The sequence below is a fragment of the Microtus ochrogaster genome, chromosome 2 (assembly GCF_000317375.1).
Source record: "Microtus ochrogaster isolate Prairie Vole_2 chromosome 2, MicOch1.0, whole genome shotgun sequence".
In the NCBI taxonomy this organism is placed as follows: domain Eukaryota; kingdom Metazoa; phylum Chordata; class Mammalia; order Rodentia; family Cricetidae; genus Microtus; species Microtus ochrogaster.
The window spans coordinates 3,935,223-3,949,157 of record NC_022010.1 but is presented as its reverse complement, the minus strand read 5'-3'; the positions used below and the strand labels follow the sequence as shown (position 1 = coordinate 3,949,157).

The following is a 13,935-nucleotide window of genomic DNA, read 5'->3' as shown; positions in this document are numbered from 1 at the left end:
CACAAACACACCCTACATATGCACACACCACACACACACCCTACACACAAACACACCCTACACATGCACACACCACACACACACACACCCTACACACAAACACACCCTACATATGCACATACCACACACACACCCTACACACAAACACACCCTACATATGCACACACCACACACACACCCTACACACACTTTATAATACACCCACACACACACCCTACACACGCACATACACCACATACAAGCACACCCTACATATGCACCACATACACACACCCTACACACACACACACACACACACATGCGCGAGCGCGCGCGCGCGCGCACACACACACACACACACACACAAACCATGGAAGCACAAAGAGACTCAAGGCTGCCTCAGGAGGCCTCTGCCTGCCCTAACTCAGCTTTTGCTTGGCATGTCCCCTATCTGGGAACTTACAACAGCTATGGGCACACTATAAGCAGAAAGGATCTATACACACTATGACTCTTCATTCCAACATATGACAAATTTAGTACACAGAACTTTCATGAACTTTTCTGTACGGACTTTTTATTATTATTAAAGCTGAAAAGTTTTTAAAAACATAGTATAGAAGTTGTGCTTCCGACTCTGCTTTCCCTCCCCCTTCCTTCCCACCCTGGGCCTGGAAGAACAGCTGACACCGGAAGAGAAGAAGAGGAAGGGTCAATCTATCACCAGTGAGTAGTGACCCCAGATCAGGTGTCAACACACAGGCCCAATCACAGATGGGTTCAGGAAGTGCCCCTCACACACACACACACACACACACGCACACACACACACTCAAAGAAAGCGGGGAAGCACATGAATGAGATGGGACTCCGAATGCGCACGCTGATGGCAGACTCAACAAAGCCTTTGGGCCCAAGGAAGACGCAACCATCTGGGTCGGTTCTTGTGCCTTTGTACAGGAAATGCAAGGAGGACGAGCAGTCACCAAACCCTCTGGACTGTGGTGACCGGAGTCCCTGTCACCTGGTCACAAGGAGCACTGGCTGCTCCTGAGTACCCCACGGTGACTCCCAACTATCTGTAACTCCAACTCCAGGGATCTAACCCTGACTTCTGGCCTTTGTGGGCCCTCTACATGGTACATACACAGACATACATGCAGGTAAACACTGTACACATAAACTAAAAACAAGTAGAATCTTCAAAGAAACAAAAGTCCTCTGTATACAGTCAGTGTGGATAAAAACTCACTGAGGGTTCAGGAAACTTAAAGGCTTGAAAACAAAAGGAAAAACACATGACAAGATGGCTCAGTGGGCAAAGGTGCTTGCTGCCAAGTCTGACTATCTGAGTTCAATCCCCAGGAGCCATGTAGTGGAAGGAAAGAAGCAACTCCTAAAAGTTGTCCTCTGATGCACACATGCACGCACACGCACACACACACATGCGTACACCCCAAATAAACAAAATAAAAACACAAACTACATCACAATACAAGGAAAGCCCCTGCCCCACTCCTCTGAAACCTCTGAAAGGAAACCCCTGTTGACTCCGGCATTTCACATCTGCAAGGTTCCACACCCCCTGGACACAGACATACCCAGCTGAAGGGCAGAGATGCTTCCTGAGTGAAGTGCGTTAGGTTACACTGTGGGGACATCCTAGCACGCACTCACCCAGCTTAGGCACGCCACATGATAAGTCTAGAATCTCTTTTTCGAAGCAGTGTCTGTGTAACCCAAGATAGCCTAGAACTGAGATCCTCCTGGAACGGCCTCATAAGTAGCAGGGACATACAGCCTCGGCCATTCTACACAGCACTGGGCTAGAAACACCAACTGATCCTCACGTATGTGGCTGTTTGGTGACTGAAGCAGCATCACTGGCCACACATCACACTCTACTGAGCGGCTGCCAGAGATGCCCCCTGTGGCTGTCCCATCCAGAGAGGAGGCTTAGCTGTTCCACAGCTGCTCTGTCCAGGCGCCTCCCCAGGCTCCGGCAGAGCGGGCTCTGTTTGGCCTGCTTGCTTTCACAGATGAGGGTGGTGAGCCGCCACGGCCCTTTGTTCTCTATTTTCTTCTAGAGTAGGTGATTTTCAGCCTTCACTTGTTCTTTGTTGCTCCGTCCCACCCTCCTCACAGACGCTAGCATAGGAGGCTAACCCCTCCGGGTTGTCTCCTTCCCACAGGTGCCATCCCTGGGGGTGGCTTCCATCTCATACACCCGACAGGCACCACAGATGTCTGTCCTTCCTTCTGCCTTTCCTCAGAGTAGGATTCTAATCTGGGGTGGCTGGCGGGCCCCATCTCTCTCTGGGTACTCTCTTGTTTTGCTGGCACGGGTCTGCTAGTAGTGTCACGCGGTTAACATTACAGTGACATCCTCAACTCACTGACCCCACCCCAGGTCCCCACCACCAGCATCCTGACCACATGCTGGCTGCTCTGCTATAGGTACTGTTGCTCCTTCCTGGTGTCCCCTGTGGTTTCCATGGCAGAAACCCTCCCGTAGCTTTCTGAGAAAGCTATGGAAGGGGACAGAAAACATGACTGCCTTGCGTGTCTGGCAACTGTTTTCCTTCTGCCCTTGGGTTCAGACCCGCTGTTCACTCTGTGCTGAGCTGAAGGAAGGCAAACTTCCTTCAGAGTTTTGAAGCCAGCGTCGTGGTGTCGGAGTCCCCAGGTGTTTGGGGTTTTTATTGTTTGTTTCTTCTTGTTTGGTTGGAGGGTTTTTGTTTGTTTTCTGGTTGGTGGGTTTTAATCCTTCATCTTTTGTCAGTGGCCTGGTTTTTCCATATTTGGAAGGTTACATGTTCTTCTGTCCCCTGAATTTGACGGTGTCATGTGTGCACAAACATGTATGTTTCCATCAGTGAGGCTGTGGATTTGCTGCCAGCGAGGCTGTGGATTTGCCATCAGCGAGGCTGTGGATTTACCAGGCCCTCTCAGGCTGGTGTCCTAGTTCTTCACAGTGCTGGGAATGGAGCCCGAGGCTCACAGGCTAGGGATGGAAGGATTCTGAGATCTATCCCAAGCCCTGCCTTCTCTAAACTGAAAGTTAACACACTGGGACTCTGTCTCCGAATATCTCCTTACCTCTTATTCCTCCCTGTCATATCCTGAAGTTTGGCTATTGAAGTGCAGAGGTTAGCCTACTACATTATATATTTTGTTGAAATTCTGAAGTTAGACGACTAGAGCATTTTCTTCTCTCCTCTTTTTTCTATCTTCTGGAGAAGTCCCTCAGCCTTCTCTCCTAACCATCCATGCAGCAAAATTCTTCATTTGGCCCTTATGTTTTCAATGTCCCAGGGTTGGTTTGGGGGTATGTAAATTTTCCCTTTTGGTTTTTTTTTTTTCCAAAACAGGGCTTCTCTGTAGCTTTGGAGCCTGTCCTGGAACTAGCTCTTGTAGACCAGGCTGGCCTCAAACTCACAGAGATCCTCCTGCCTCTGCCTCCTGAGTGCTACCGCCCGGCTCCCTTCAAGTTTTCATAGAGCATGTGTATTCATGGTGCTATGTGTGTGCATGGGGTGTGGGCACACATATGTGGAGGCCAGCAGACAACCTTGGGCGCCATCCTCCAGAGACCATCCACCTCCTTTGGGACAGTCTCCACCCGACCTGGAGCTCACCCGTTATGCTGCAACGGCTGCCTGCAAATTCCACACATCTGCCTGCCTCTGCCTCCCAATCCAGACACTTATTTTCTAATGAGTTTGGGGGAATCGAACTCAGTTCCCCCAACTTGCAATACTGACTGAGCCATATCCCCAACCCAATGTCTCCTCCTTAGAGCATCCTATTCCTTGACACCTGATGGCCTGCTGACCCCAGTAAGGAGAGTAGTGTCCCCGTTTCAAGCGTCCCTCTCCTGAATGGTGTCTGTTGTTTCCAAAGCCATGGTCATTCCACCGTCCCCTGGAGCACCCAGTTTTCCTAGCTGGGATATGGGGACAATAACACACAGCTCATTCGGTTGGGCCGCATGTCTACTTATGATTAAGTGAGGCTGTCCAGACCCTCAATAGAGGGAAAGAAAGGGGCCCAGGGTGACATGTGGCACCCACTGAATGAAGGACCACACCAGGAGAGTCAGGGTCCACCTGCTCCTTAACCAAGAGGAGCAACAAGCCACTTGCTGAGCCTATTCCACGAAGCCCCCATCTGAACTCTATCCTCGCCTTTCAGTGATCTTCCCCCACAGGCTGATATCCCCCTGCATCAGAAAGTCTGACCCCTCCACTCTCAGACACACAAACCTTCCAGCTCCTGGCACTTGATGGAAATATGCACAGTTAAGAAAAACTCTATTTTGAGGCTTAGAACCATCTGTGGCGTCACTTTGATTGGCTGATGAAGGAATCCCTTCTTCAGGCAAGCCTCGAACCCTTCCCTGAAGACCATCAAAGAAGCATGCAAGGCAAGGGGTAGCCTTGTTCCAGGCACAGGGCTGTTGTGACTCTTTTTGACAATGCTGGAAGCCAGCCAGTGTCGGCTCCAGACAGACGACCTTCCCCTGGCACTGGAGCCGACTGAAGGAGAACCTAAGCACACTGAGTCCTGACCTTACACAGGAGGACAAGGGTGAGGGCTGAAATGAGCCACGGTGGCTCGGGAAATGGCTTCGAGCAGCCAACAACAGAGGTGCCAGCCAACCACCAGTCCCAGTCAGCTGCTGGGGCACAAGACCAGGCTGTTCCGGGAGGAAATCAATGTTGTCAAGGGCATACAATGGCCTGGACTTTCTCGCTGACTTCCTACCGCTCTGCGTAGGAGAAGCTGCCTTCTGTTCTCAGTAACGAGACAGGGAGGACCACTTACCCCAACCACAAAGTTGATAAGCGACAGAGCTGGGCGGGTGATTTAACCCTATCTAACCTCAGAATTTAACCGGGGTAGAAAAGACTGAGTAGGTGCAAAGACAAACCCTGCAACATGGCCTCTGGAAATAAGAGAGAGGGCACAGGGCTCCTCAGCAGGGCACTTCTGCTCCTCAGGAGGATGTGTGACAATATCAACTCAGGGAGTCTATACCTAGTGGGTCAAGATCAGAGATGTTGCTCAGTCCCATACAATGCACAGGACGGCCCCGAGCTCCAGATCTCCAGGAGGCAAACCTGGCTGGCCGAGGGCCACCCTCCTGATCTTCTGCTCCAGAACCTGTGACACCCTGCCACTACTCCGCTCCTCCCCTCAGTCAGACCTGAAATGGGGAGTGGTGATGCACCCTGAAATCAAAACACCTGGGAGGTGGAGACAGGATTGTGAATTCAAGGTCAGTCTGAGCCCACGTGGGAAGTCTCCGTCTCAACAAGCAAATGCAGGCTGGGCCCCCAAGCCTGATGATCTGACTCTGAGCCTTTCAACCCCCAAGATGGAGGAAAGGAACCAACTAATGCAAACTGTTCCGACTGCCACAGATGTCACCCTCTCTCCAATAATTTTAAGATAAATTAAAACAAACATACAGCATCTAAGGAGGTGGGGTGCCACTCAACGGTAGTACTCTTGCCTGTGGTGTAGTAGACCTTGGGTACCATCCCAGAACCAGAGAACAAACAGAGCTGTTCAGGGTCCCAGTGTCCCCCAACACTTAAATCCCTCACCCTCTCTTGTCGTCACTAGGGGATGGGCAGGAACCAGCACCCTGACCACCACATGGTGGGAGGGAGGCAATGTCTACACAAAGCATGTCTGCAGTTGGTAACGGGGCACAGGAAGAAGGCATGAAGCCAATGGAGCTGCTAAAGCCACTTTCCTACAGACAACTCAAAACTAGGTTCCTGGAGCCACAGAGATGTTTCAGCAGTTAAGAGAGCTTGCTGCTCCTCCAAAGGACCAAAGGACCCGCATGGGTGGTTCACAGCTACCTCTAACTCCAGTTTCAGGGGATCTGACACCCTCTTCTGGCCTCTGAGGGTGCACACATACACACACATAAACTCACACACCCATACGGCATATACAGACAGATACACAGAGAGACACTCATAGCATACACACACACACACTCATACAGACAGACAAACACACACACACACACACACATACCAACATACAAAAATAAAAATGAATCTTACAGATAAGTAGGATGCCAGATCAATAGACCTTTGGAGATTTCTATTAAAAACATTTAATTTAATGAATTTATTAATATATTTGGAGGGGTCTGCATGAACTACCGTGTGTATGGAGAGATCAGAGGGCAGCTTTTGGGAGTCAGTTCTTTCATTTCATCATGTAGACTCCAGGAATTAAACTTAGGTCAAGGTTAGTGACTGGCACCTTTGCCTGCTGAGTTGTCTTGACAGCCTGACCCTGGGGAATTTCTCAGGACACACACCCTCGCAATGCCTTCTAGAATGACACCAGGTCAAGGGTGAGCAGAGGTGGTCCCTGAACAAATTCAATTCGCCATGAATGACTTTACCACGTCCAAAGATTTCTCTTGTGCCACATAACAATTACACAAACATCCTGCTTTAGAGTCCTCTAGTGGAACACAGCCAGGCCCATTTAATTGTGTAGTTACTGCCACTATGAAAGGCAGAGTGAGTCGCTGTGAGAAACTGTATTGTCACAAAGCGGAAAGTATTTACTATTTGGCCTTTTAGGAAAACAGCACACCAACCCTGAGCTAGACCGACACGGGGACTTTTATATTGATTCCTGAATACACACCTGTAATAAAACTCTCAAAAAGTAGACACAGGAGGATCCGCAGTTTAAGATATCCTTGGGAGTTCAAGGCCAGCCTGGGCTATGTGAAATCATGTCTAAAAATATCAAAAGGAGAGGGAAGGGGTGGGTGCTGAGCAATAAGATGAACCCTATCTCTAGGAGGTGAGGGTAGGTGGACCATGGCAAGATCTCTCATGTAAGCAATGACAGAATCCTCATGACAGCACATCCTTTGACCCAGAAAGAGGAGAGCCTGCTGGGGAAGATTATCTTAGGCATGTTACAAGGGCCCTGTGGTGGAATATTAGTTTAAGATGTGTTACATTTGTTTATACTGTGGAACATTTGTTTAATGATCCAAAGATATGTTGCATTCTTTTATGTTGCATTTGTTTAACTCTGTGAGCTGTGTTAGTTTGCCTGCCTAAACATCTGGTTGACCTAATAAAGAGCTGAATGGCCAATAGCAAGCAAGACAGGAGAAAGGATAGGTGGGGCTGACATGCAGAGTGATAAATAGAAGAAGAAAAAGAGAGAAAAGAGATCAAGGAACAAGAAAAGGAGGAGAGGAGGGCTCCAGGGGCCAGCCATACAGCTAGACAATGAGTAAGAAGGGAAGGAAATATACAGGAATAGAGAATGGTTAAAGTTCAGAGGCAAAAGGTAGATGAGATAATTTAAGAAAAGCTGGCATGGGCGTGGAAAGATGGCTTAATAGTTAAGAGCACTGGCCGGGCGGGGCTGGCGCACACCTTTAATCCCAGCACTTGGGAGGCAGAGGCACGCAGATCTCTGTGAGTTCGAGACCAACCTGGTCTACAAGAGCTAGCTCCAGGACAGGCTCCAAAACCACAGAGAAACCTGTCTCGAAAAACCAAAAAAAAAAAAAAAAAAAAAAAAGTTAAGAGTGACAGCTATTCCAGAGGACCTGAGTTCGATTCCTAGTATCCACATGGTAGCTCTCACAAATGACATTTGTAATTCCAGTTTTAGGGGATCCAATGCCCTCTTCTGACTTCTTCCGGTACAGGACACATGTGTCATACATGTATACATATATGCAGGCCAAACACTCATACACATTTTTAATATAAACAAACAAATAAATAAGAAAGAAAAATTGACAAGAAACAAGCCAAGCTAAGACTGGGAATTTATAAGAAATAAACCTCCAGTGTAGCTACAAAAATTCTCTGTCCTGCTAGTCCCCCTGGACCAGTTTTTCTCCGCCAGCCTGAAGCTGTTTATGAAATAACCACTCTGCCAGGCAGTGGTGACACATGCCTTTAATCCTAGCACTCGGGAGGCAGAGGCAGGTGGATCTCTGTGAGTTCGAGGCCAGCCTGGTCTACAGAGCAAGTTCCAGGATAGGCTCCATAGCTATTAAGAAACCCTGTCTCAAAAAATGAAAAAAGAAAAAAGAAAGAAAAGAAAAAAGAAAGAAAGAACCACTCTGAAGCTTAATATTAATTACATATTCTTTGGCCTATTAGCTCAGGGCTTTTATTAACTAACTCTTACATCTGAAATTAACCCATTTCTATTATTTCATATTTTACCACAAGATTTGTGGTTTTTTACCTCACATCTTGCTTCTTGGGCAGCTACATGGCTTCTGCCTGACTCCACCTTCTTTCTTGCAGCATTCAGTTTAGTTTTCCCACCTAGCTCTATTCTGCCCTGCCATAGGCCAAAGCAGCTTCTTTATTACCCAATGGTAATAAAACATATTCAGAGCACACCGAGGGAAATCCCATATCACTCTGTGTGTGATTAATTTGGGAGTTGGGTGGCAGGCCCCTGAAAGGTGAAGGTGGAGGGATATGATCTCCATGCTTCATGAACCACTTGTGCCCATGAAGATGTGGCGGACCCCAGCCCTTTCCTTGGCCCTTTGCTTAGACATGGCCGCTAAAGGACTTCACAAAGGGTCCCTAAAGGCTTTGTTAGTTAAGCAGGTCAAACTTTTAACATAGCAAATATAGTTCAGAGCTGGTAGAATGAACCCTGTGGGCAACAGCCTAGGGTCAAATCCCTGCTCAAATCATGCTCAAGGCAACGGAGGCAGAGCAATGGTGGTGCTAGACTTTGATCGGCGCTCTGGAAACAGAGGCAGGTGGATCTCTGAGTTTGAAGTCAGCCTGGTCTATAGAGTGAGTTCCGGGACAGCCAGAGCTGCACAGAGAAACCCTGTCTTGAAAAAAACAGAAGGAAAAAAAGGAAAAGAGAAATTGGAGGTTACAGCATGAGAAGTTGGCATGACATCTACATAGAACTCATGCTTTTTCATGGGAAAAGCATCCCACAAATGATAGCAGGTATAATGACTGTGCAAGCTAATCTAATAAGTCTCCTTGTAACACATATTTGTTCTATCCAGCCTGATCACCTGGAGAGCCCAGACCTTGAATTAGAGTTGCAGGAGATCTTTAGGGAACCTGTTCTAGACCTGGGGTGCAAGCCTGGGACTATGGTTAGTCCTGAGCCCGTCGATACTGGCTGGCTGGCTTGTACATGTACATACCAACAATAAAGTCTATCTTATAAATTAGTCATGGTAAGAGATTCAGAATAACAGGGCCAGTGGTGGTGGCGCACGCCTTTAATCCCAACACTCCAGAAGCAGACGCAGGCAGATCGCAGTGAGTTTGAGGCCAGCCTGGTCTACAGAGCTACTTCTAGGACTGACAAGGCTACACAGAGAAATCTTGTCTCAAAAACAAAACAACAACAAAAGAGATCTCCAATAATATTAATAAACAGATTCATTGTAACAAGTACCGCAATAAAATCTCCAGCATCTCTCCCCTCCTGCTTTTAGGCAATTGTTAAGGAAATAAGAGTGACTTGAGCAGAAGTAGAATGGTAACATAATGGCCATGTGGTGACCAGGAATGCACTAAATACTGAGGTGCAGATAGCATACAAAGAATGGATACACTGTACAAAAGGACGCTTTGTGTCCGGGATGGGCTCTCACAAGATTTCACCACATCCCTCAGGGCCATCAACAACATAAAACATACGAACTATGTCTGGAATTTTTAACTCAATATTTTCAGACCATGATTGATAGAAGGTAAAACCACAAAGAAAAGAAGACTATTGAACTGACCAGACATTTGCTACCAATTGACTGGGAGTTTCTGGAAGATACAAGTAGTTCTTGCCAAACACAGCTATACCCCTTCTTGTTTGCAGAGGCAAACTTTACACACATGGGACGTGCATAGCGGATCCTGATGGACCAGGTTATCTGCTGCAAGAAAGTAGCTAAGGAGAAGGCAGTGCCTCAGCTCCAGGCTGTGGCTCGCTGTGCTGTATCTACATCACAGAGGAGACAAAGCTGGACTATCCACTGCGCACAGTGACTGCTTGCACGTGTTAAAGTGTATCATTTGCAGGAACACGCTGGACCTAGGAAAAGCCTGGCACACAGAGCAAAGTTGGCAAGTCAAGTCCCAGCTAGTAGATACCTCAAGTGCTATAACCTTAGCCTCTGTCCTACTACTCAGGTCATCTAGCAAAGCCCACAAGTGGTGGCACAGGCTTTCTAGAAACCAGTGAGTGGAGCTATGTGCCAATAAAACTTTATTTGTGGGGCTGGAGAGATGGCTCAGAGGTTAAGAGCATTGCCTGCTCTTCCAAAGGTCCTGAGTTCAATTCCCAGCAACCACATGGTGGCTCACAACCATCTGTAATGAGGTCTGGTGCCCTCTTCTGGCATGCAGGCAGGCATGGAAGGAATGTTGTATACATAATAAATAAATAAATATTTAAAAAAAAAACTTTATTTGTGCACTCTGACCTTTGAATTTCTCGTAGTTTTCACACAAATGGTGTTCTCTTGATTGCTTTCAACTGTTTAACCCCATAGGAACTATTGCTCTCAGGCCAGAAAAACACAGATAAACTCATCATTTGCAGAGCCCACTTGAAAAAAGACTAAAAGTGACTTACAATACAATAAATTCTGTATGGTTCAATTTTTAAATTAAACATGTGCACTGGAAACAAGGCTTGTCTAGTATCTACTGTTGATCCATGTGGAATTATATCTTTACTTCTCTTTTTGTTTATTCATAATTTTCTAAGTTTGTGCATTTGTTTGTTTAAGGCTTTATGTGTGTTGGCTTTCTTATACAGCCCAAGCTGGCCTCAAACTCAATCCTCCTGCCTCAGCAGTGCCAGGATTACAAATGTGCACTACACTCCGGGCTAAAGGGCTGAATTCTCAGCAACGAATGCAACATCCCTTTGGTGACTGTTTTCATAGTGCGATAAATGAAAGGGGAAAGGAAATTAACAGTCGAGTGGGTGGGGCTAGAAGCTCTGCCCAATCAGTATGCCCAGAAAATGACCTTTAATACAAAGCTTGCTCGGGGTGCCTGGGCTCTCCAAGGGCTTCAGCTTCAAAAAGTGTTGCCTCCCACAAGCGTCACTTTCTCAAGGCCAAAGAGGCGAGAGAAGATAGAAAGGGTGCCGCGTCCCAGGAATCAATCTCGAGGCACTTGTGTGCTGGGCAATGTTTTCTCCAAACTTCACTGAGTGCCCACCTAGGACGCTAGTTTGCGAGGTGGGTTCCATCCTATAGCGGCCCAAGCTAAACTCGCACGTCTTTGGGAGGAAGGTGGGGAAAGATAGGATGTTCAGGGGCGGACAGCGGATCTGGACTGGGAGGGGTACACGAGTTTGCAAAAGCAGTTACTAAAATCGCGGGCTTACTTACTTTCCTGTGCGCTCAGGGAAACAGACCTTGCATTTAGCGGGGCTCATGTTGCCCGGCCCACCGGCCAATCCTAGCCGGCTCCCATGGGGATGCGCAGTTTGCAACCCCTAATCCCAGGGAGCAAGCTCCGTTCCCAAGGCACAGCACGGTCGCCAGGTCGCCACCAGAGTCGGAAGCGTTCTCCCGGAGGGCCTCTGACCGCAGCTTGCGACAGCTGCAACAAGCGGGGCAGTGCGCCTCGCAGGCCATCCCGAACTGCTCTCTACTCTTGGAAGCCGAAGCAAAGCCCCGCCTGGCCACGCCCTGCTAGAATGACCGACCTCCTGCCAGTCCCCTACGCCTCCCACCAGGCTATGTGGCTCCACCCACGCCCCTACGGCTCGGCCACGGCCCACGGCCTCGCCTCCAGCCAATGCCCAGTTCCGACCAGGCCACGCCCCCAGAGAGCTGTCCCGCCCAGGCCCCGCCTCCCCTTTCCCCAAGCCACCCCCGCTCCTGCTCCGGACCACCGGTCAACTCATGGAATCTGTCCTCTTCCTCCCAGCAACCCCGGAGATGTTTCACAGCCCTCTACACTGGACTCCATAAGTTTGACATGCACGGTAGGGATCCGATGAAAATTCTGAAACTGAAGAAGGCAGTCACTCTTGTGCTGGTTACAGGGGGCGGCGGGGGGGGGGGGCTCGGTGAGTTTCCCACGTTCAGTTTAAAGATGTTTTAAGTTATATTTATTATTTTTATAGGCAGGAGGTGGACCTCCCTCAGCAAGTGTGGAGATCAGGGAACAATTTGTGGGAGTCGGTTCTCGCCTTCCACCACGTGGGTCCTGGGGATTGCTTGGGTTACCAGGCTTTTTTACACATTGGAGCCACCTCACAGCCACCGAGGTCCCTATTAAGCATCAACAAAATCGAGAGAAGTCCAGGAGGCTCCCTGGGCTCATCCCCACCACACCTTGGCTTCACAGATGAGGAAGGCGTGGACCGGAGAAGAGAAGGCCCTCACAGGGACAGGACTATACATACATAAGTACGTTCTGAAGCATAGCATACAATTCCTGCAATGAACCCTGGGGGGGGGGGTTACTGAGGGCATAGCTTAGTGGTAACGCCTGATGGCACCTGTTCCCTGGGCTGTATGCCCAGGATCTCCCTCTAGAGGGCCACTAAGCACCCCACAGCCATGTGAGCAGGAACCCTTGCCCCAGTTATACAAGAGTCGGAGATTCTGGGAGGCCTGCATTAGACAATTGAAGAAAAACAAAAAAGGATGGGCCAAATTCTCAGTTTAGATTTTCTATGTCTCCCCACCCCAACCATGGTTTTTAACTTCACCTCCTCAAAAAAGAAGAGGCGGAAGAGGAGGAAGGCAGGAAAGAGAGAGACAGGGAGGAAGGAAAGGAGAGAGGAAAGCCACAATAGGTTGATTTGGTTTTCTTCTTGTAAGTTTCACGGCACTACCCATCCTCCCGCTGACTAAAGTAACAAAGACACCCAAACAGCCTCCCTTCCCGCTCAGGATCCTGCAGAAAAGTCTGGCTCTGCAGCTTCCTGACAGCCAAACTCCCAAAGCTCCCTCAATCTTCTGTGGATGTTCTAACTTGGGGCTAACAGTGTGAACGGCACCATGTGAAGACCAGCTCCCCAGTAAGAGGATCAGCTGCAAGCTTGACGTGGATATGTCTGAATTCTTTATTGACAGGAGAGAGGAAGTCATGGTCCGGCAGAGATCTGATCTCAGCACTGGCTCGACAGACATGCTGACAGCATGGACTCGGTAGAGCTAATGAGAGTGGACCTCTACTTCTGGGCTCTGCTCCCCTGAGCCCAGAACTCTCCCCTAGTGCGAGGAAGAAACCAGATGCAGCACGCCCCGGGACTGTACTTCTCCAGACCACCAAGGTCATCCGAACCGTGCAGGTCAAATTCTATTTTGGTGTTTCTGCTGCTGCCCAGGCTGGCTTCAAACCTTTGGGTTTGGGCCATCCTCCTGCCTCAGCCAGCCTAGGCAGCCAGACTCCAGGTGGCACCACCACACCCCGGCTGATTTCCTTCCGCCTGCATATATTAAGGAATAAAGATGGAAAGGCGGAACACCACACACCCTGGTGTGCCACTCTACTCTGCCTGCGTACAAACCAACATGTGCTTTTCTCTTTTTTCTTTTCTTTCCTTTTTTTTCCCGTTTTTCTTTTGAACTAAGACAGGGTCTCAAGTAGCTGGCCTTGAACTCCCGACCTTCTTGCCTCAGCCTCCCCGAAGCTGGGTTTACAGGCATGAGCTCCCCTCCCCCAATGGCTGTGCTGCTGAATGAAATTGTTCAGATGGGACCAACCATGGCTCCATCGTGTTTTGAAGCCTTTCTCTTGCACTATCAGCAGCTAAATTTAACTTTTGGGTATTGCAGAGGGAAAGTCTTGGTCAGTTGCAAGACACACGTGATGTGGGAGTGTCATATCAATCTGTTGATTTCATTGGTTAAGTAATAAACAAACTGCTTGGGCTCATAGCTTAGAACATAGGTGGGTGGAGTAAACAGAA

General features: G+C 48.7%; 1 protein-coding gene across 1 annotated transcript in view; it reads right to left on the bottom strand.

Annotated features, from left to right (window-relative positions):
* The window catches only part of Acacb (acetyl-CoA carboxylase beta), a 105,123-nt gene that overhangs the window by 70,614 nt on the left and 20,574 nt on the right, over positions 1–13,935 (bottom strand). The gene's annotated exons all lie outside the window — the stretch shown is intronic.